Source organism: Acyrthosiphon pisum, chromosome A1 (assembly GCF_005508785.2).
Source record: "Acyrthosiphon pisum isolate AL4f chromosome A1, pea_aphid_22Mar2018_4r6ur, whole genome shotgun sequence".
Lineage (NCBI taxonomy): Eukaryota > Metazoa > Arthropoda > Insecta > Hemiptera > Aphididae > Acyrthosiphon > Acyrthosiphon pisum.
The window spans coordinates 41268514-41294683 of record NC_042494.1 but is presented as its reverse complement, the minus strand read 5'-3'; the positions used below and the strand labels follow the sequence as shown (position 1 = coordinate 41294683).

The following is a 26170-nucleotide window of genomic DNA, read 5'->3' as shown; positions in this document are numbered from 1 at the left end:
TCCGCCAAACACTCCTATTGCAGAAGCGAGAATAATTTTTGTCCAGGACAAGCTCCGTTGTCTAGTTATGTATTTACGCATCGTATCAGTAAAGTATAATATTCTGTAGGACGTATATTATGTCGGTTTGTACGGGCACGGTACACTATCAATACTCGGCCCGTTCCCGTATGGTAGGGGGGGGGGGCGGCGTGATAAACCGTTATCAGTGGCTTAGCGGCAGCCGTGAAACCGTTCGCAACATCAAGTAAGTGTTGATAACAAATTAATAGATAATAAAGTTTTTTACACGGAATGGACCGTCTACCGTGGCACGTCTAGCCACCACGGTCCACGCCAGGCTGTAGATGGAGGTTTATCAACAGGTGTAGATCTTAGATCATATATTAGTATACGATCTAAGCTGTAGATAGGCTTTTATCTACCAACAGTCGTGGGACGGACTCATTGCCTCTGATAACAGCGAACAGTGATTGCAATAAAAATAATAATTCAAATGGTCAATCGCCATATGGGCGGTAGTGGTCGGTGGGGTATTTTCTGGAGTCTGGTGGTGTCTAAAGACCGTTGTAAACAAGAATAATATAATAGTAATAATAATAATCAAGGCAGGAAATCTCGGACTCGGACCTGTCGGCAATCCGACAAGGGGGATTAGTGCCTACCGGATTTATTATTATTATTATTATTTATTAATATCATACCTACGTGCGAGGTATGTACTTGTATGTTATATGTATAAACAATATAATATTATTATTATGCGCGCGAACGGCTACCGAGTCGACGGACGGACCACTACAATAACTCGTTTCGCTGGTGGAAGGGGCAAAATAAAATAACAAACAAGTGTTATTTTTTTCCGTTTAATCTTAACTGATAGGCGGGATGCCGGAGCGGCGGTCCGCCGGTGGTTTTAATACGTCCGTTCAAGGTCACCGGCTCGCGCAGAGTGGTTAAGGTTAAGCGTTTACACGGACATGATGTCATAGTGACATCACTCACGTCGTAACCAGTTGTGTTGTTACTTGTTTGAGCGCGCACCGTGTGCGTACGCCGTGTCTCGCCCGTGCACGTTTAAAAACAGACACACGCACGCGTGCTAACAAACGGTTACACACCCGTAAAAATATTTCCAGAAAAAAACTCGGTTTATAATTGTCCACCCTTTTCCGACTAAATTTTGTCCGTTGCCCGGGGCCCTTTGCCCTGGTGCCCTATCGCTTAACGTCCGCCGTGCCGCGTCCGGATAAAAAAAGTGTTGTCAAGCTGCAGCGTACCGGCGATGTCGCATACATAGTGTGATAACAAGAAGCCTCCGCCGAACGAAACACCTGTTGATCATCTCGAATGCGCGCGGGATACGCGACGTGTAAAATTCACGTAGTTCTCTCATCGCCGTTCGTCGGTCACTCGTTACGTCGTTAGTACGGATTTCGGTTAATACAGTTTTACGAATGACAACGAAAAAAAACACCAGAAAAACTACTGCACAGCGTAAGTCACATCACGGATTACGGATATATAGTGTACCGTCCGATTTTTTTAGATTCTGAGCGGAGCGATGTTGATTTTTAATTAATTTTTACTTTTTTCATTATTATTGTAAGTTGTTTGTGGGTCGTAATCGCCCGGACTGATAAGAGCGGTGAGCAGCGAGCCCATAACATTTTTACAACACGATTAGTCTTATCAGTTTACTTTTTTTTTTCCCCCAATCACCATTCACTTGTCTATTGGTTTGTTACATCAAAATGCGATCCGCTGTAGTTTTAATATTCATGTTCGCGTAATGCAATTGGACAACCACAACACGGGCTCTAGCTAATGTTATATTGAAACATTATTATCGTTTCGACTAAAATCTAAGATGCATAAACCAGCATAATTTCCAAACACTAAATTTTACCTATGCAAAAGATTATATTATTATTTATTATTCAAAAACGACTTAATCGTTATAAAATATAAATAATAATTATAATAATAATAATAATATTATAATTTAAAAAATATAGGTAACTATGTAATATAAAATTTCGTTCGTAAAACCTGTAACTAGGCGTACATTTATTATTTTTATGATAACATAAAAAAACACCTGTTGTGAACATCGGATGACGGATTGTGCGTAGACTATACCACACGCATAATAATATGGATTGACCGAAAAATCGTTTAGCTATATTTTATAAACCTTGCATTCATTAATTATGTACAATACATTATATTATTATATTATACTATACATATTATTTTAATTTATATTTCATAAATAATGTGATTGAATAGAACCTTTTTACATTTAAAACAATGATACAGATAATACTTGTTGAACATAGATGTGTCAATTCTTATTATTTTATATTAAACATTAATATTTTGTTTCTAAATTGTTATTTGTTAGGACGCTTCAATGGTTTTTTTTAAGAAAAATATTGTTGCATCTATTGCATCTATCATTTATTCAAATTACCTATACGTTTTTAATTTGGATTAAAGCTTCAGGTCCATAGTTTATCATAGTATGTTTACTATTCCGTATTTTTGTTACAATATTATATAAATATCCATAGTATGGTACTATGGTAGGTACCTGTCTACGACATATCTACCGAATCGTAGTATTTAATTACTTCGAATTGAAATGACAATTCCACAACAGTTATTTTTAATACAAATTATGAATCCATAATAGGCCATATTTTGAAGTTAAATGGAAAAGAAAGTCTAAGATATAGGTGCATAATCTAAAAAATGTACTTGCATTATACAAAAACTGGTATTTATATAGAAGCATTTGGTATTTGGTTCCTCTTTTAAACACTATTAGATAATGTAGGTACAAAATAAATGATAATAAATAATAACGATTGCATTTGAAAAACGATTCTAAGTGGAGCAATTTTTCCCTTGCACCATAAATTTCAAAATCTCATTTTGACATCATGACATTACACAATTTTTTTTTATTTTGTTAAACTATTGCATCCAAAAAAAGATTCTGAGATAAAGACATAAAGTCTAAATTTCTTCAATAAATATCTGTAGTAAAAAAGAAAACAATTTCCTTTCCTTTCAACTTTCAAGTCTCAGGACTTTGTATAATATTGTTTTCAATAATATTCCGATGGTAATTTTCGTCGTAATATGCTAATAGTTTTCTAGTAATTTTCCATTGAATTAGTTTTTAGATCCTGGGTGAAATAACCAACAAAGAATGTATTGATTTAATGTTAATGCATTTTTTTATCACTACATTTTAGGTTAGAATAAACCAGGATGAGTGCTCGAAAAGTTTCAAATAGCCCATTTATCGATTTGAAATTTAGTCTAGGTAGTTAATACTCAGAAAAGACAATTTTTCAAGTTTTAAAATACTGTATATTTTGGTAAATAACAATTTGTTCTCTTTTGGTCCTTTAAAATATATCAAATATCAAAATATACTTCTATTATTACAAGCTATAGTTAAATATTATTATTATATTGTATATTATATTATTTTTACGTTATGTTTATGTGTAGTAATTGAATACACATACACATTAAGTATATATATAAATAGAGAGAGTAACGAATGAAATTTATAAATAAATATATACCTATACAATATACTTATATAATAAATAGTTTTCATTGGCTAGTTAATCTGGAATCTGGATAAATATTAAAATATGCACTATTTAAGTATTTGAATGTAGGTACGTAAAATATATGTCACTGTTAATTAACGTATACACGGACGCATACTGATAAGCGATAATAATATTTTTTTGTACAATAATCAAAAATATTTGTAAACTTGTAGTACCTATTAAAATGCCTTAAACATATTTTATGTCAAAAGATAATTGGTTAAGATTTTAATAATTCACACATTTTGGTTTTTTATTTTTTTATTTTATTACAATAAGACATTCCTAGCCTATAAGGCTATCTACATCTATGGATAAATAACATTCATTTTTGACTGATTTTAAAATGATAATATAAGTAGGTAATTATAGCGATAATAATAATAGTGGCAATCGATTATTTAATAATCATTATCGAATAAGATCATGCGGACGACCGCGTTTTAGACGTCTTTGAGGTGGTGGACGTATGTGTTAGTTGATATGTAGTGAGCCAGTAGATTTGTGGAGTGAACTATGGAAGTTTTCGGCAAGAGCTCTTATATGATCTTGAATTTTGATGATTTGGAGGTCTTTATGTAGATTTTCGCTGCATATGGAGCGTTTGTTATTATTCTTAGTACAGTAGAATCCGCTTAAAGGGGACGCCACTTAAAGGGGACACCTGCTTAATGGGGACATTAATGGCAGTCCCGAATTACATTATATGTAAAATTCTTCGGTTAATCGGGACAGTCGGGATAATGGGGACAAATGGGTCACCGCCCGATGTGTCCCAATTAAGCGGATTCGACTGTATTTTGTTTTGGAAAACTTGTATTTTTTTATAAGTGTGTCGCTGAGCAGTTACCCCAGATAAGGCCGGCGTAGGTAATAACTAATAAGTGAACGTAGTAATGCTTGTAATTGCTTGTAAATTAATATTGAGCGTTTTTTTTGTAAAACTGATTTTTTGTTTAGGATAGGGAATAGCATAGAGAGGCGCTGGTAAGGTTGTTGTAGTTTAGAAGCTATACATTTCGGTTAAAAACTCCAAAACACCATATTATAATATTTTAATAATTACATAATATATTATAAGGTAATACTAAAATGTATTATCTATTAATTTTATAAATCGTTCTAAGCTCTAAAATATTTGTTGGATAGTTGATACAAGTATCGATACTCAATGTGTCAAATACAAAATAAACTTAATTACCGACCCCCACCAAATGTAGAAAAGTATTTTCATACATATGAATTAAAAACTATTATAACAATAGGTTTACTTGCTCCACTCTAACAGCTGCTTCCTCTTAGAAGAATTTTGAGGAAAGGTAGTAATTATTTATCTTTATTTTTTGATTCATATCTATTAGTCAAAGTTATACCCATTGAGTCTATTTTCGGCCATAGATTGTTAAGAACCAAAATTCTAAATCGAAATCTAAATAAAAATTAACAGTTAATAAAATAACAAATACTTGGTAATAAAATAATAGATAAGGGAAAAATCAAAAAAACAGTGCAGCTAATACATGGAAAAAAAATCCGATATTCCGGATGAGATTTTTCTGAGAAAAATCCGATAAAACCACCCATTATTACTTTTACATTAAAACTCATCGGCTTTTTTGGGTTTTTTCTATAAAGCCCGGGTTTTTGCCAACCCTGATACAAACGGCCTATTGTGAGGGGGGGGGGGCTTTAGCCCCCCCCTTACCCTTTCGAAACTCCACTCATTATACATAATTTTCATGGCTGCGATATTGCACTATACCAGCGGTTCTCAACTTTTTTAGTTATGCGCAGTTATGCGCAGTTTTTACACCAATTATGTAAAAAAAAATTTGAGGCCCACTGACCTGATATACAGGTATAAAAATATAAAATATATACACACGCAAATAAGTCGGTAGAAGAACTATAGACGTGTATAAAATCATATACAAGTATCGATCTTGATGCCAATTAAAATTTGATGACCCTTGGCTTAGATTCTCGACCAGCGTCCGCGGCCCAGTACCACATTGTCCGCGGCCCATGTGTTGGGAACCGCTGCACCATACTATTGTTTACCACGGTAGATTAATAATCTTTTCATAGTTTTTTCTAGAGATAAGTCATAGGTAAATGTATTAATGTATAAATGTTTTAACGTTAGATAGATAAATATATATACTTGTACTTATATACTATATGATGACTTATAAAAATATAAAATGAAGTTCTGTAGGTTCTAGTCTTAAAAACAATTTAATGTTTCTAATCAAAATGTACTTATTTTAGTTAAAGCTTTTAGTTTTAGTGATTTAGTGCATAGGTACCTAAATTGTACGAATTTATAAATTTAAATCCAATTACAATTATATATTTATTCGTAGTACAATATCAAAAGTCTTGACACAAATTGTTTTTCAAAATCAGTTAATAACTAGGAAATTTGAATCCATTCATACCTACCTACTGCATGAAAATCGTTTATCGCAGAAATGAAACGTGCCGATTAATTATTTTTATATCAGATAAGTATAAGATAAAAAATATTACATAGTATATTTAAATTAATAATAATGTTTTTAAAATATAGTACGATTACTGATTAGTGATTAATGAAATTTATCTTTTTTTTATGTGGGTACCTATGCATATTTATAGTTATTATATACTGCATATCGATAATAATAATATTAATAAGCTAATAAACTGCGCAATATAATATCCATAATGTATAAAACTTCAAATTTCAATTTTGAATATTTGATGGTACCTATTCCTTAAATATAAAGGATAATATTTTAGTTATCAATTGAACAACATAAAACCTCGAAAAAGGTATGTTTTCATTAAAAATTAAAACACTTAAAAAATAGTATAATTTGTTTTCGAAAACGTCATTACTTTTTGAGTGAGTGTTTAAAACTCAAAAAACACCCTGTGTATTCCATTTTTACCATCATAATATCATACCATATTACCATGTATAATCATTAAAATTAAGTATTAAATCATTTTATGGACACTATAATAGTCCATAGCCCTATTGTTCGTGCAAAGAATCTGAACATTATGATACCTAATATTATAATAAAATGTTATGTTAAAAGGTTTGAATTCTTTTCTTATTAACTTTGACTAATTAATCATGTTATTTTAGACACCTCGGGTTACTTGACACGGATACAGCAAGAATTTGTCCGGACTGCGATATTATCTTTTTGTTTCACCTTCCTATACTAACCAATACTAGGGAAAGATGTGTGCTTCGGGGTGTATAAATGTGCTTGAGGCCCTCCCCCCCGTGCACGCAATCGAACCGGTTGATCCGGTCTTCTCTTGTATGCAAATTGCATACAGCCGGCCGGCGTATACTGATTTTTTTGCGCGACTTAATATCATAACCAGTGACTCCGCCTTAAAAGTATCCGTCACTCGCGGACCGTTAGCTTACATATATTATCCTGAGGCCGATTTGTATTTTTGTTTAATTTTCCAATGTATTTTTAATGTAACTTAAGTTAATTTGCAAATATTGCTTATACATTTGTGTTTGTACCCTATAACTATAAAAAATAACAACAGAAAATTGTAAGTACTGTTCATTATTTTAACTTTATACAACCTAAATTCGGTGTCGATATGCTTGCCTCAAGCTCGATCAAATTTCCGTTTATTATATAAATTCCTATTATTTTTCAGTTTAAAATTGGTCAATATTTTTGATTTATTATTGTGTTAAATTCACAAAATTCTATAAAGAAATTTTATTTTTCATCGGTTACAGAGGTAAATAATAAGCATAATTTATTGATAAAATAATGATAATGATGACATGAAAGAGTGAGAGGCCTCCCAACGGAGGTAGGTACATCGTGATGAAATATTATAGCTATATGATAATAATAATAAAAATAATAATTATATTCAATATTAATATTATATTGAATTTTTAGTATTATTCTAAAGTGCATTGGATTCCAAAACTATTAGAATAAATAAAAATATATTTTTACGCATTAGCATTATATTATTTTGACCTATTAGGTATGTACCTATAGTTTATAGTTTATACCATAGATACCTATAATCGACTCAGTCTATAAGTAATATTTTACTTTATTTTTGTAAACGGGTACGGATAATTAGGTGTTATGGTGAAACATAATAAACTTATTATTATCATTACTAATTATGAATAAAGTTAACGAATAAAAATAAATATATTAAAGAGGGTATAAAAATAGTAATAACGCAGTAAACAAGAAAATAATTTTTTTTGTAAATTACCTATAATTTCAAACATTTTATATAATTAGGTAGGTACTTGCATCCCTATTTAAATGATAATAGTTTTAAAAATTTTTAATCATTCAATGTTCTAAAATACTCTCATCCTCCAGCTTGTTGCTCTTATGTTAGGACGTAAAACATGAAACAAGAACTATTTTATAAAAATATGTATTGGGTGTAGGGTGTATATAGACGTATAGTCACTATTATAATAATAAGTAATACATATGTATCTATAACAATATAATTATAAAATATTACAAAAATAGTTCTAGATATTACACGCTTGCGTGGAACTTTTATAAGCTGTTTGTTTCGGTTGAACTAATTCATTTGCATGTCAGTTATGAACTTATACCTTTTAACTAGGCCTGAGGATTTATAATGCTTAATAATCTCAAAATATGCATGCACTTATATACACTTAAAAATAAGAAATATGCACTAATGTCTTAAAGTATGCTCAAAAAGATGTACTCAATGTTCATTATTGGAAATAAAAATGTTTAAAAAATATAATAAATTGTATTTATAAAAAAAATGTTAATTAAATGAAAATTATTTTTTATTAAAACACGTTAAAAATTAATTTCTTTCTTCATCATCTACATCGTATTATGACAGACAACTACAATTTATTTCCTAACCTAGTGTTATCGGTTCTATCACTGACTGGGTACGATTTCGTAATACCTAGAAAAATTATTATTTGTATACAGGCATTTTTTCAAATTTGTTTTTTTTGTCCAAACTCATCCGACCTAACAAATCTTCACTATTTATCGACAAATTACAAAATATTTTTAATTTTTCTAATATACCTTAATAAACATTTATATATAAGTACAGTTATGATAAAATATGCAAAATACAATTTTGAATATAGCCTATTATAATGTTATATGAAACATTGAAACATATTTTTGGATAAGTCTAATTGTTCGTAACCTTTCTAGACAAATATGAAAAAAACTAGATGTATTCAGCCTAAATTATAATTTATAACTTATCCGTCTTTACCTACATGAGTTTTTATTAGACTGATGAATAATTTCGATTTTAACAGTTTGAGTAAGCACACTCAACAATTAAGAACAGTTGACCCTGTTTGGACCTTGCGAAAAGCATATCAAGATTGTTGAGGTGATTAAAATATAATTAATATATAACATCTTGTAACAAATACCAACAAGACGTACCTATACTCCGGCCCACGAGAGTCCATACGTAAACCGCGCATTCATATAGTAATACGTGACGTCCGTTTTCTCCCACCATGATGCCATTCCCACTATTCGGCAACGTGCCGATGCGCAGTGACGGACGCGTTCTGACATATGGACTCTCGTGGGCCGGAGTATAGGTAGTGTCATATACTCATATATATTTACTATATATTGATAGGTTACAGGTCTACTTGAAACCTTTAGAACACTCCTTGTCTCCTTCTAAAATAAATAATGGACTCAGAAAAAATGTACCTAGGTAAACTTTGATCTATATTATATATTTATATAATAAGATAATATCATTGAGTAGTCAATAATAATTCACAATAAATTAAAAATCTATTCGATATAAACAGATCTTAATCAAAAGTAAATTTTGTATAAAACACTAATAATTTACGAAAATTTATTCAAATATTTATTTGTTATACAATATTGTGTATACATTATTTCTGACTTCTGTTAAATACTGCTATATACATCATTACAATATTTTTTTATCGAGATTATACAAAGTTTTTAATTTTGTAATTATTAATTCGAGAAGAAAGAAAAGAATTTGCCGTAAATAATACCGGAACTATTTGTAAGGTCGTTGGGCGGTAGAGATGAATAGTGATACAGAAGCACGCAACAAGGAGCCCTGGTGTTACTAGTTACAGTTTACCTATGGGCAGTCGCAGCAAAGACTGAACATGAAACCTATACAAATTTGATTTAACATTGACAATTTTAAAGAATTTAACACAATTTATAATATATAGTTTCAAAAACTGTTGAATCATGCTGGTTTTCTTTAAAAAAAATCTTTGAGGTTTATGCCCATTAATACATTACAGCAATCAAATTATCCTTATGAACAGTACTTAATACAAATTTACATAATAATTAATATTAGGTACACTTGATAATAAAATGTTAACTTGACAAATAAAAAAACAATACTTTACGTATTATTCGTATTAAAGTAGAATAATATAGTATTGTAGAATAATTTATTTTATGTCTGTAAATACAAACAACTACACTGAATAGAGGTGGATATCGGATTAAGGGAACTACGACCTATACTGTATTATTATCATTGAAAAATAAAGATTTTAAACCAGGACAAATTATTTATAAAATATTTGGAATCTAATTACTAAAATTTCATATTTTGCTTTTATGTTCTTACAATGATAGGACTAATAAATGATGATACCTTAAATTCGTATAGCTAAAGCTCCCTGGTGCGTTAGTGAACACACTCTACACGACGATTTCATCATTCAAATGTTTATAATCTGTATATTGGCATCCAATTACTTTGAACGAATTCATAAAAACATCCACAATCACTCAAACACTCTTATATTTATATTTTTGATTCTAACACAGGGCGGTCTCTAACCATTTTTTACGGTTGGCCAAAGCCAAATCTGTGATGCTTCGGCATCATGGGCCAATTTTTTTTTAGATAGGGATAGAGATGAAATTGAAGACGCATAAGAATTATTTTTAGTGATTATTATATTAAAAACAATAAAAACTAATATATTTTCAAAACGTCAATTAGCTTGGCGGGCTAACAAGGGTCGCTGCTCTAACACATTACTAGACAATAATTGTTGTCATATCTTTTTCGTTAAAAATTTCCCACAATCCACATGATCTCCTCTCTATCTAATTTAAAAAAAACTTCCTTGAAGCTATATTACTGTACTCTCTCGTCTATCACGCAACGGACACCACATCTTGTGTTAAAAAGAAAGAAGTTAGTATATATCATCATAATCCTAAATGGTATAAAAATCAAAGAATTTGATTATATGGTTTTAAAATGTACCTATACCTTTTTATAATTTACATTATTAATGGATAAAATGTTGTTGGTGGGAATGGGCAAATAACCTAGCATAATATTATATTGTATCATGTATATGCATGACGAATGTATGCGTTTGAGTTCATGAAACTATTAAATGGGAAAACCAAAAGCTTATACAAATCCATTACGATTTATGAAATTAATAATATTATTAGATATAACGTATAATATAATGTATATGGACATATTTTATCTGTTAAAGAGGCCACACACCGATATATAGGTGCCGACATATTTTTTAAATTAATATCTTTTTAAATTAATTTAAATAACATTTTCAGTTTAATATTTTCATTGATGTATTATCTATTTTAAAGGTACACTGTGAAATGTTATTTTTACCAATGTAATTTGATACAAGACGAAAGTAAAATATTGTGCGCCATTTTAAAATAACCTTTGTGAAACACGTGGTCAATAGGTCATGTTATTAGAAACATTCTGGAATCTCACTCGTGGTTATACTTTTATCATAAGTTATAACCGATTGGCAAGCCTATTCATATTAGCTTAATACATGTTAATCTAATTATTAAATTTATATATCAGTCAAACTGCATAGAGATGCAATGGAAGATTGAATAATAAGACAAGTATAGACTTTTATTCAAAATATTGTTGTTTCACATTCGTTTTATTCATATTATACATGTAGTCATATAACTTCATCAGCACAAATCAACGTTGATAAGAATTAATTAGTGTTTAGGTCATATCCCAGTGAAAGGTAGTGCGAAGTACAAAAGTTGCCAGTTAGTTATAATCACACATTTGTCCGAACGTGAGTTTATTACTTGTACAGGTAGGTACCAGCTATTTTTGCAGCTAGCATTGCTAGCCTCTCGATTAATTATTTGAATATTTCTTCAAAATTCACATACCTATACGCTCCGAATTGGATAAAAATATGTAGGTATTAATGTAGTAGTTTATAAGTTATAAATCAACTTTTTAAATAATCAAGAAAATTATCATTTTCACTACATGAACCACTTAAGTACATATAGTATTGAATGCCTAGTCTTATATCAAGATGTGTTTCTTAAATAGTTAAAAATGTATTATGTTATTTAATTTTCTGAAAAATCATAAAAAAAAACAAAGTACCTACTTTAACATAAAACCTAAAAAGCAAACTTACTATTAACAGTGTATTAATAAATATAACATATTATAAAAACCGAAATTCCTACTTGTGTAAAATTAACACAAACAAAATTCAGTTTTGAGGTAACTGAAAATTGGGCAATTCAAAACTTACGTAGAATAATGAATTTGTTTTAGTAAAGTTTACCAACTTAAATGTAAATTTTAGCAGATATAAGTACATAACTTAATATTTTTATACTCTTCAGAAAAATTATAACCCTCATACCTTACGTTCTTCATCGATTAAATTGAACAATTTTCTATTATTTCTCTATTTTATTATGTTAATTTTTGATCACCTGTATAGTTATTAATTTGAAAAAATGTAATAATTTGGTCTGAAAATGAAGCCCAATAATTCATTAATCCTGTAACTTAAAACGAAAAATATTGAATTAGTTAATAAAGCTTAAAATATGAAAATAATAATGTTGATAACTAATAAGTAATAACCATATTTGTTGTCAAGCTTATTATCTACTACTAATAATAATAAAAAAAAAATTTAAATAAATATTTAAAATCATTAGATTTATTTTTGTATAGTAAAATACGTATCATAACTATTTTTTTTTTAAATAATATTTAAATAATGCATACAGTATACACCATACTGCATACTCTACATACCATTATATGATTATAAGATTATTATTAAATTTATTATTTTATTAACATATACTAGTAGTTGAGTAGTAGTATAATATCTAAAAAGCATACTACATTAGTTGTACTACACAATACGGAGATTACGTAATAAATAACAACTGAAAAAATAGTTTAATAATTCAAATTGAATGATAAATCTCTTATTGTTATTATGTACTTAGGTAGGTACATATTCAAAAGTGATACCAACAGACATTTACCCTAAAAATGATTTAGTACTTGAGTGCCCAAATAGCCTGTGATGCCGTGGTTCACAATAAAAATAAAAACATAATTATAGATGTTATGCATAAGTATCACTTTAATTCGATATATTATATAATAGACAATAGCACCTATGCGTTGATAAAATAATACATATTAAGAACACATATAAACATTTAGTACAAAATTTAAATACTAAAATACCTACATTTTAACTATATAATATAATATATTATAAATGAAATAAATAATTTCCTATTTACCTGCATAATTAATACAAAGGAGATATTTAAAATATGAGTATTCTTATCTTTGTAACAATTTCAGTAGGTACTATATCTATATATTTATATTATCTAGTAAGTTAATTTGACTTGGACATTTGACTGTAAACGTGTTTTGGTAATAATATTATTTGACTTAAGATGTATTATTTGATTAATACGCAATAACACTCGAATATTGAGTACTTATTATGAAGATATTATAAACATATAGACTACCTATAGAGTGAATTAAATTAAAAACATTTAACTGACTAAACGATCATTTGCAAAATATAATAAGGCGAAAATTGAAAATTATAACTGTACAATTTTAAATTATCTCTTTAGTATTGTTATAAATAATAATAATATGTTTAATGGTTACATTTTAGTTCATAATATACCTAATAATATTTGTATCCGAAAATTGGTAGTAACTTAAAATAAACTACCATTATTAATATTTAATAAAGTTATCAATATTATAGGCAATCGTAATTGATGAATATTCTACAATACTATAATAAATGTTCACATTGGTTTTAAACCCTGTTTTTGACTATTGTATTTTTCAAGTGTTTCTTGAAATTACAATTGTATATCATAGAGACTAAATAATGTATGGAATCTTTTAAATATTTATTAGATTTTCTTCATATTAAATTATTTTATTCTATCGACTTGTAGGTATATTGCTTTTAATTCCACGTAAAAGATAATTGGATTTTTGCTAGGTATAGGTAATATGTACTACCTCAAATACACAAAACACCAATCAGAAATATTAATTAACAAATATATTTTTAATTCATTGGAGAGATTTGATGAAGATTTTCAGGGATTTAAAAAAATTAGGTAAATAAAAATCAATTTTTGACAAATTTTGTCTGAAAATAATTTATTAATGAAAATGTTGTTATTATTTAAAAAAAATTTGGGGAGGGGGGGTACAACAACTAACCAACCCTCCGGATACGCCACTGGTTGAGAGTATTTGTTTCATATTATATTTAGCTCTACTTTCTATTTTCCACATAGAATAGGTATTAATGTTGGTAAAAAGTTATTGTCATGCCTGCACTGAAAATTTAGTATTCGATGACAGTTGAAACGTTGGAAAGCGACCTTTTTCCGTCCAGCGGGCTGTTAAGTGGGTATCCCTAATTATAAGCGTGCGCACAGGGGGGGGGGGCATGGCCCACCCTGCGAGACGTACCGACATTTGTATAGATATAGTAATACGTGATCTAAACATTACGAATTTTTATTTTTTAAATCATAAACCATTTAATAGGTAGGTGAAAAATAACATTCATACTTAATGGTAATAAATAATAATAAATTAAATGTCTTTAAAAATAAAATTGATAACATATTACCACTACAGATAGCGTAATTGTATTTATTTAAAATTTAAAACTGTGTTGACGATTAAAATATTTCTTATTTAATTTTTAATTTTTAAAAAATATGTATCTGTTTTTTATCTTATGAATGATTTGTGCCTTAAATAGTGGGTGATTATGAGTAGGTAAATTAAAGAATGTAACATTTTAATTGTTTCTTCCATCAGAGTTCAGATTTCTTAATCTTTATTGACATGACCCACCCTGTCACAAATGTCTGCGCACGCCTATGAGTGGTACTACCGGGTGGTAAAGTTAAAACCCTCAAAAGTGCTGAGCGCACATATTATCACGCGCGTATCCCCTGCACAACCAGACGCTGAAATCTATACAACGGTCCTTACTATAAACATAAACTTTTGGTTACATCTTACATTCATAATATAACCAAGCCCGGATTAAGGTGGGGGCAGGAGGGGCCATGGCCCCCGGGCCTCGATACTTAGAATTTATTTAGGGGCCTCTAATTTGTCCATTACTTTTTTCGTTATAGGCTATGTACACTAAAGAAATCACCTAAAAAAAATCGATGATTATTTAGCTAGGAAAAAAGCTTGTAAATTATAATTTATAAATTAAGTGATACATTATTCATTATTTATTGCTATATACCTAATATCTATATATTATATTTATTATATCAGGTACCTAATATTGAATATACAAAACGTTCCAGGGTGAAGTGACCGGCTAACGTCATATAAAACTATGAAAGTATACCAAAAATGATGAATAGATAGGTACCCTTTAAAGATTGAATCTAACTTTTTTATTTTTTTAGTTATGGGCAATTAACTTTTTTTTATCAAAACCATGCATATCATGCATTTGTTTATGTATCTTCAAAACTTTTAAACATTTTGACATAATTTTATTTTTATTTGATTTCACTCCGGAACACATTATAATAGGTATACATTAATATTTTTTTTTCGTACTGGGGCCTCAAAATGCCTTAATCCGGGCTTGATTATAACCTCCATGCATGACGCATAAAATTAATAAATCCAAATTGTTTCTTTCATGAAATATTGTTTTTGTAGAATAGTATATAGTTGTTGCATAGATCCTTGCCTTACCTTTAGGTGATCGATGAACATAGAGGCATGACAAAAAATAGTATGTGTATGGCTAGTGCGGGAAGGCAATTTAAGTCTTGGGTGAAATGCTTACACGTCGCCTGCGACTGAAATAGCTCATTTCCCGCCTTTGCCAGTTGCCACACTATATACTATTTGGTCACGCCAGCACTGAAAGTTTGGTTTTCGATAGCGGTTGAAGCGTCGGAAAGCGTATTTTTTCCGTCCAGTGAGTGGTAAAGTGGGAATCCCCAAACGTGCCGGGTGGTAAAATGGAAATCCCCAAAAGTGCTGGGCGCACAAATCACGCACGTATGACGTATCCTCTGCACAACCAGACACTGAAAAATATACCACGGTCCTTACAGACATACATTTTGGGTTACTCCTTATATTTCATAATTATAGCCAACCCATCACAGCTTCGCCCGTGACTGGATGTTTATTTTGCCTTTGAACGATGATATGTATAATTTTTATGAAATCTTTTCGTTTAATGTGATTGGCAAGTAAATATAAAAACGGTCATTAAAAACCTGTTGAAAATGTTTCTAGCGGTATTAATCTTATATATTTTTATAGCAGAACCCATGAACTTCATTACCCGTAAAAAATCGCTAATCTTAAAAAAAATATGATTGTTCAACTACTATTTTGGGTGTAACTTACTGCAGTAAGTGCAACTCGGCCACCCTGGTAAGGAATTTTCAATAATTCGATTTGATGCAAGCTTGTACCTGATCTGCCCAATGGCAACTGATAATAAATCAACACTAATTTATACTATTAACTGTAACCAATGGCAACTATCAATAAATAAAAATACAATTTCTAATATGGTCCTTAATGTCCCTGTTTGAGCACCTCTTTAAAATCCTTTCTTATTGCACGGTAAAAATATAGAAGAACCACTATTCCAAATTTCAAGTTCGTATATTGAGTAGTTTTTGAGATACAGCGATCAGTGACTCAGTGGTACCTATTTTAGGTATATAAATATAATATATATAGATTCTCTTCTCCCTCCCCCCCCCCCAAAAAAAAAATGAAATATCGGGCGATGTTGTGATACTCAGCAAGGTATTTGGAACACTCTGTGAAAAAAAATTGGAAAAAAATTATAAGGCTTGTTCTTTTACGTATAAAGGATTAGGTTAGCTTAGTTTTTTAATTTTTCAAGGACTTTATACTCATTTTTTATTAACAAAAGTTATACTAAAACCTTCAGCAGACTGTCAGGTGTAACAGTAAAAAATTTCAGCCAAATCAGTTCAGTATTTTTCTTGGATAGCACGGTCGTAGAAAACCCCTTACAATTATTATCAATAATTATATAAATTATCAGTGTATAATGGATTGTATTAAACTTAAATTCAATGATATAATTTAATTGTATAAGAAAAACGATTCTGAGTGGAGACTGTTTATCAGTCTGGATTTTTTATATATTTATTATTTATTATAGCCTTTAAGTTGAATTAATATTATAATATTATAGCCGACCGTCACAGCTTCATCCGTGATTGGTTGTTTTCTTTTGCTTCCGGACGATGAAATATATAATTTTTCATTCAAATTTTATCGTTTAATGTGATCGGCAAGTAAATATAAAAATGGTTAATGAAAACGTATTGAAATGTTTCTATTGCTATTAATGATAAATATATTTTCATAAAAATAACTGATCCCATGCACTTCGTTACCCGTTAAATTTACCAACTCTATATGACTCAAACTTTGTTCAATTTTTTATTTAATATTCGGTTGATGGTGTTCAAAACTTTTCTGTTACCCAGAGTAAAAATTCTGATTCGCAGCAGTATATTATCAGGTATGCAATCTACCTGCGGTAGATCGCGGACCCCGTGATGTTTGTACACATACGTAAGTGTATGATTTAGCTCCAGAGTATCAAAGTTATACCAAGTTCGTCGTTTTTACTTAATTCCGCCTACGATGGATTAATATAACAAACTAATACAAAATCCTAACCTAAGCTAACCGTACTAAAATCCGATGAATAAGAAGAAACCAAATTTTACCCTTTTTAAATTAATCTAACTTCTTCTCAGAGGTCTAATCTACACATAAACATTCATTTGTACATACATATATATATTGACGAAAAATAATAATACAAATCAACAAACATGCCCGATTAACCAATAGCAACCATTATAATACACTATTATTATTTTAATCTGCAACAATAAACTAAATTTTTTATTTTATAGTTTATTTATTTCTGGAAAGATGGCGCCACTGCTGTATTTTTGACATCCATATTTCCTACTTTTCTGGTGGATTTTTTTAAAGTGTTCTTTCGTAAGAACCTTTTCTTGACAATTACAAACACAACAAAAAAAGAATCAGCCAAATCGGTTCAGTAGTTTTCTCGGTTAGCGCGGTCGTAGAAAATCCCTTACAATTTTATATAATAGTATAGATAACCTCCTTGCATGACGCGTAATCATTTTTATTTCACGAAATTGTTTTCGTAGAATAATGTGATTGTTGTATAGATCCCTACATACTGCATTACCTTTGGCGTGATTACATTTTTTATTCTTATTTTACTTTAATATAACACTTATTATTTATAAGTACTGAAATCTATACCACGGACCTTACAAAACATAAACTATTGGTTATATCTTATATTAATGTTATAACCCCCATGCGTGGCGCTTAAAATAAATAAAACCAAATCGTTTCTTTCATAAAATATTGTTGTCGTAGAGTTATAGTCTAGTTGTTACATAGATCCCTGCATTACCTTTGCCGTGATCGATGAATGCAGACGATAATCCTTTATATTGATTCAACCAATTATTTTGAATGTTTTAACATAGGTACCTTTGTATGTCGATATTTCAAAAAAAAATAACACTTATCACATATTAGTTTTTGTTACAAAAACATCGATAAATACGATTAAATTTAAATTAAGAGGACGCTAAACATGCATTAGTTGTCTCCACACACGTACGACATGTCAAATGTTCGTTTACTAGTTCCTGTAGTGTGTTGTTAGTTTTTATAATAGAGTGAATTGACCTATTATCAAACTTTTAGGTAAGAACATTATCTGTGGTTAAGCGATGGCGATTTTTCGGTATTTTCATTTCCAAGCAAGATATGGACATGTGAAATATCAACAATTAAAAATGCTCATATCTGGCTTGAAAATTAGAAGATCGAATAAAAGTCAACGCTTAAGTACAGGTAATGTTCTTATCTAAAAATGTTATATTATAGCAATTCACTCTAATATCAAAACTAACAGCACGCTATTGAAACTATACTCTGTTCCATCTAAGAGTGAACTGCTTTCGCGCACGCAAACCGAACCGCCGAACAGTGCCTGACCCCCCATGCGATGGCTATGCGTTTTGTGATTGGCGAAAAGTCATCGACGGCTGTCGTTGGTAGTCGGGCGCCCGTGTTAAAACTCTTACCGAAGTCCGGATTGTGGTGGGAAAACATGTTTTGGTCAGCCGAGTGGTTCACTCTTAGGTGGAACAGAGTATAGTGAACGAAAATTTGGTATAAGATTGGAGACAGCATAAGATAACGGGTACGATCTTGGTATTGGATTATAACATCCTCTTAACCTAAATTTATTTTCTAAGTTTTTTCTCTAAAATGGTCGGATTCAGCACTCGTCGGAAAAGGTACCGTTGAAAATAGTCAAAATAGCATGCGACACCTTTTAACTTCACCTAGTGAATGTACTTGGTTAAATTAATAATATATCATATAATATTTAATATGTATAACCTGCAGTATGCCGGTAATCGTATTGCCGTATGCTTAATAGTATAACACCATGACCAATAAACATTATTTTACAAATGTTATGAATGCTTTATGCATCATATTATTATAATGTTGGTAAACAGTGTCAAGTGTTCGCATATACACGTGTAGTCGTTTTACCCTTGAAACTCGTTAGGTTCGGTTTATAAGTAATAAAACTATTTTATTTTAAATATTGTAATTAATATATGTTTCAATGTATTTATTATATTGCAACATTTTGTTAATAGCTATGAGAGATTACTGATCAGGAAAAATATTATGTAGATTAAACTTAATTGGATGCCATTCTCACCACGTCTGGCTGTTTTTTTTATTATTGTTTTATTTTGTCAAAACAAGGAGGGTGGTGGTGGTGGTGGTGGTAATAGTGTAATGTATTATGAACCAGCCACCAGGGAAGATTTTATACGAAATTAAATTATTACAAAACTGCCAAAGCTTAAATATTTTAATATTATATTAAAGCCATGTGTTTTTGGTGTCAAACTTTAAAACGAGTTTTTGCTCACCCCAATAAAACTGCTAGTGGCCATTTGGAATAGCAACTAATTATCTACATTTATTATATTCTAAACTAATTAATATAGAAAGTATTGAATAAAACCTGTGGAATTTTTTTTATCTCTATAAATATATTTTAATGGATAAAAGCCCATTTCAATGGAAAACAAATATAGCTCCGCTTCGAATTTATAAAAATCAAACTGTATATACGGGATTATTTCTTAAACATATTCACCCTCATTTTTTCCTTTAATAAATTATTAAAGGAAAAAATGAGATTTTGCATAAATGTATTAAATACATTTATGCAAATTCTGATTTTTTGAATTTTCAAGTATACCCTATTATAACCATATTTTCAAAATCCTGATAATTTTTGTACTACGTAAGGAGTGTCCTGTAGTGATACAAACTTCTTTTTTTCAAATGAGAACCCCCCCCCCCCCTTTTTTTACTGCAAATTATTTAGGGGATTATTTTCTTGAAAATGTAGGGGGGTTCTTATTTAAAAAACAGAAGATTATATTGTTACAGAATGATCCTTAAGTGGTACACAAATTTCAAGTATTCGAAAATATAGTGTTTAAGTGTATTTAAAAATTCCAAAAATCAAAATTTTAATGTATGCATAATTTAAGCATAAAAGAAGGTGAGCATGCTTAATAAATCACCCTGTATAGAGTATAGTGGATGCAACAGTAAGACCTGACGAAAAAAAAAAAAATTGGTACTAGTTAAACGTATGAAAAAAATTATAAAAATTATATGAATAATAAATAATTGGAGAAATATAAAGTAAGTTTATAGGCAGTAAATTCCCAGAAAAAAAAAGTACGTTTCAAATTAATTTAAACCAAAAAATATTGATATTTTAAAAAATTAAAATAAATAAACGTTTTTACCATCAAAATTTGTATAAGAACTAGATTTACAAAAAGGCTATTTTAAATTTTTTCAAAATAAATAAAATAAAGTTTAATTTTTTTATTTTCGGTAGGTATTAAAAAAAAAAAAATGTTTAAATATCGATTAGAACAAAAGTTATTTAATTTGTCAGGTCTTTTAGTTACACTCTGTATAACAGGTATCAAGAAATTAATTTAAATTTCTATGAGGCAGCAGCTTTCCACTGTAGAGTTCCAGGACTTCTTAAAGCTGACACTAAAAGTATTTTTAATAATATACAACTCTATTGTATAGAGCACCTATACACTGGATACACCGCAGAGTACCTAGACTTCACTGTACTATTAAGATTCGTATTCATATTATATTTATCAAACTCCGTATGACTATAATATGAAATTATTTTTATAAACTAACTTAACAGTTATTTTAAAAATTAATGAAATATAGTATTTAACCGTTATTATTACTTATTTATTTTTAACTTTTTTATTCTATTTTTTTTAGGTATCAATAGAAGTATGAAGTTTCAACACAATGTGGTAAGTCCTTATCCATAATATACTTATAGGTATACTTAACGATATATAATTCGCTGTTATTTACGTTTAAAGAAATTATTATTTACAATAAGGTAATAATATATTGAATGAAAATATAAAATCATTTAATAATAGTCATTTCTTCTTATACACCTATAAATTGAGATACAATTATGTTATTGTTTTACCTTTACACTACTATAGTTTGTTATAAACACTAGTTATATAGTATATATATTATATATATATAGCTATTACTTGTGTTATAATATAAATCCACGGACCTTGTAAAAACCGACTATTAAGTATAATGCTAATATGACTTATACGCAATTAGAACAATATTGGTTAATTGATCAATTAGTATTGTAGACGCAAATATGGACTTGGGACGATTATTGCATTATTAAAAGTATTGGACACATTTTAAAATTAAAATTCTTCCTTTTCGCTCTCTTAATTTCAGTACTAATTTACTTTGAGTTGCTGATGATATTGCCTTGAAAGTTTATACGATGGTAATGACCATTGTAATGTTTCGATGTATTATCGGATCGATTCCCATGCTAAGTCAGTTCAAGGATTTATTTGGACGATAATCAATTACGTGGATTGTTGGTGAATGTCTATGGAAGTAGTATTATAGTACTACCGTAGTATACCAAGTATAATATCATCTAGTAGTAGTTATAGTAGAAATCTGAAATAGTACATAATATATTTATGTATGTATGTGCATTGAAAATTCCCTTTATGAGTTCTTAAGCAATTTGAGTATTTCTATTTTACTTATAAATTATTACGCATAAAGTAATAGTGTATAGACGTATATAGAATATATAATATTTATATATATTATAATTATAATATGTGTATGTGATATCTTTGGAAGTTTTCCTACATATTTTCTACAATGTTAACATTTACAATTATAACATAATTATTAATTATAAAATATTAGGTACCTACCTACCGGGCACAAATTAAATTTTTTGAAGGTTATTTTTTATGTTGTATTGGACTAATATGTAGATTGCTTTGTTCCTAGTCATTTTGTATACATGAATCTGTATAGGTATATATATATTCGATTGAATTCCTGTTCTTATATTAGGCTTGGCAAAGCATAAGTTTATATTTTATACTTAGGTAATGGAAAGTTCCAAGTAATTAGGTACTAACTTTAAACTAGTGTCGTGATCAACTTTTTAAAAATAATTTTTAGTACAATATAGTCAAAGTCCGATTTTCAAATCTATAATTATTGAAGCTAAAATATAAATATCTGTTTTTTTTCAAACGTATTTTTCTACCACTATTTAAAGTAAATTGAAAATTTGGCTTTTGATTTGACCTGAAAAATATTCTCTTCATTTTAATAAAAAAAAAATTGACTAAAACCGACTATTCTACAAGGCGTGAGAGTTTTTCCTGTGAAGTAACTTTCATTGATATACAACACCGTATCACGTACACCTTCCCCCCAACCCTTAAACGGGTATCGAACTGTAGATTAGTGGAAAAGTATTATAATTAAGTTAGTAACTAAAATATATCTACATTTTAAAATTTTATAGAATTTCAGAAAATTGGGAAAACCAGCATCGACACCCTTAGCAATAAATATCTTAAATAAAGAGAATTGAGTATTGGATTCTACGAGTATATACGAGTATAAGAGTATAATAGGGGGTTAAGTTAAGTTAGTAATAATGGGTCAGATTTCTTCCATTCTCCATTTTCCTCCAGATATTTTTTTGGACTAAAATTATGTCCATATTTCTTTAAATATTAAACTATTCGCCTGCTATTTTAGCCAACCTGCCGGCACCAGTATTGATACAGTGTTGTGTACCGTATTATAAAGTGACAGTAACAGACAACAGCTGACAACATCGTAACGTCGTAATATTAATTAAGCCCAACTAAGATACGTACCTACATATTTTATTTTATTTATAAATGTTAATAATTCAAAGGTATATGTTTTACAATATATATATTTTTTATTTTATATTCTCAATTCCTTATTGGGGGAAAATTGACAGTGAAGAAAAATGGTATCTCATTATTGAAGGAAACAAATGGCTACGGTTTGGGAGTCAGAGGGAAATATATTTTATGTTTAAATGGTACAACAGGTGCGGTACAGCGTGCCGATGACATTTCGATGAAATGAGTCTTGTAAATTTAAATTATTTAATTTTAAATAATTATTAGCGCATTTTCCGAAGATTACGAGGGCCGTGCCGGTGCGTCAAGGTACCTATAAGACACGACGTCCACAATATTATGTCACTACCATTGAAAAATATAATATTATTATGAAAACTAGTGTCTTTTTTATTGAGTGTGATACTGGTGTATTCTGTAAACTATTTAATATTTATATAATTAACAAAATTTCAGTTATGAATATATATTGGTACGGAAAGATATATTGCATAATACTATATCTTCTTACAACCCTCCAAAACATTACAATATTATATAACAAGAAAACGTTCATATAATTTTTACCTGCAATTGATTTATCCTTGTTTTTCTAAGTATTACGATCAATAATTTAAAATCAGATAATTAATTGAACCATGTAAAACTATATTTTAACCTCTCTCTTTCCACATATTATAATTGTAGTGTATATCACCTGCACGACCACGCATTAATAACACGTGCAATATAGATTTCAATAGTGCGCACGTGGCTTCTGTGTATTGTTTAAACAGTAGCGACGTGCTCATGAAGAGGGAGGAAACCCGGGAAGGGATGGTGCATAATATATCTCATTGCTTTTTAATTGTGAATTAAATATAATTGTAAAATAAAATTATAGCAGGATAGTAGGATACAGGGGAGCATCCGGATGCAGACTAGGTGTCATTTCACTTCGAAGACGGCCGCGGCTTGCAATGTTTTTTATTCCTTCAAATAATGAGATACCATTTATCTCCAATGTCTATTTTCCTCTAAAAAAAAATGTTGATACCGTACCCGGAAATTAGCGATAATTTTTAATTGCACCATTTTTTAACTCGATGAAATACCTTAGTTCCATATTTTTTTTTTAATTTCCCGAGGAGTGTTGTAAAGGAAACTCGTTCCTAAAAGTTTAAACATTATCGACGCTTCGTAGGTATGTATAATGTATATCATTCACTGTGGTCAGTGGTGTTTAATGAACGGTACAATTAGGAAGGGTTTGAACTCAGCTGCAGGGATAACCCAAAAACGTCCGCATTACTATATATAATCGCGTTTACGCACTAACCGGCAAAATATCTACTTGAAGTTCACTAAAATCTGCTTGCTTTTTATATAATCTTATTTCAACACCAATTGAACTACTTATTCCTAGGTCGCAGATTACATACCTAAATTAAAATTTTATTTTGTTAAAAATAGTCGTCTATCCTTATAGCTAATCTTCTTTTTTAAACTATAGCTTTCAGTTGACGATTAATGGGCGTCTCCGAGCTGCTATCAATATATCATTCTTATTTCTAACCATTAAAATAATAGGAATGTGCTCATAATAATCTACTATAATAAACTTACTATCATATTCAATAATAACAATATATTTAATTAATATTTTGAATATTGACATAAAAATTACATAGGTACTGAAATGTAAATTAATAATTTAAATAGGTTATAGTGTCAGATTTAGCTGCATTGTACAATATATAGACAAACAATCAACATTAAAAAATATGTAACAACTTATAACATTGATAATTATTATGTAGCATATAATATTGAAAAACTAGAGAAACCAGAATGTGATTAATATTACATTATTATACTCATTACTCACAAATATTTATGTATATAAGTAAATATAGACTCTATAGAAGATATCGAGCGATATTATTATAAACTTTAATACAAACAACAAACTAAAATAATTGTAATATTGTCTTAAAAGCACAGTGCTTAATCTATACTTGTTTCGATGCTTAAAAGTCATAATTTTAAATGTAAAAATGTAACAACTATTTTAATATAAATGACGAAATTTACAATATTGTGCCAATAGTATATATCATCGATTATATAACAATACAGGGTTATTCAAAATGATTCATTCGATTTGAAGTGCTTATATTATTTTATTTTTGAGGTTTAGAACAATATGTTATACATTAAATAAAAAAAAAATATGTCAAGTTTAATTAACTGTACCTATCTATAAATGTTCTATATGAGCTCTTTTGGTTACACGAATAACATCTAGTCGGTAGTCGAATTCATTCCATACTTTTTGCAGCATATCTTTTGTAATCGACTCCATGGCTGTTGTTATTGGATTTTTCAATTCATCTAGATTTGATGGCAATGGTGGTATGTACACAGTGTTTTTAATATATCCCCAAAAGAAATAATCATGGCATTAATCATTTTATAGCCATTTTAAATCGGATGAATCATTTTGAATAACCCTGTATATTATATTAAGTTTAGAAAGTGAATAAAAATATTGTTGGTAATTAGTATTGAATATAATAATAATACTGCAGACGCTGGGTACTTATGACTATTATACCTGTATGTGAGTATAGATATAATGTGTATAAAATGTAAAATAAATCGATTTATTAATATTATAAT

General features: G+C 29.3%; 1 long non-coding RNA gene across 1 annotated transcript; it reads left to right on the top strand.

Annotated features, from left to right (window-relative positions):
* The first annotated feature begins 896 nt into the window (after positions 1 to 896).
* Positions 897 to 21556, top strand: LOC115033713. Its single transcript, XR_003839015.1, has 2 exons — positions 897 to 1497; positions 21522 to 21556. It is a non-coding gene; the product is annotated as an uncharacterized LOC115033713 (long non-coding RNA).
* Positions 21557 to 26170: the final 4614 nt, after the last annotated feature.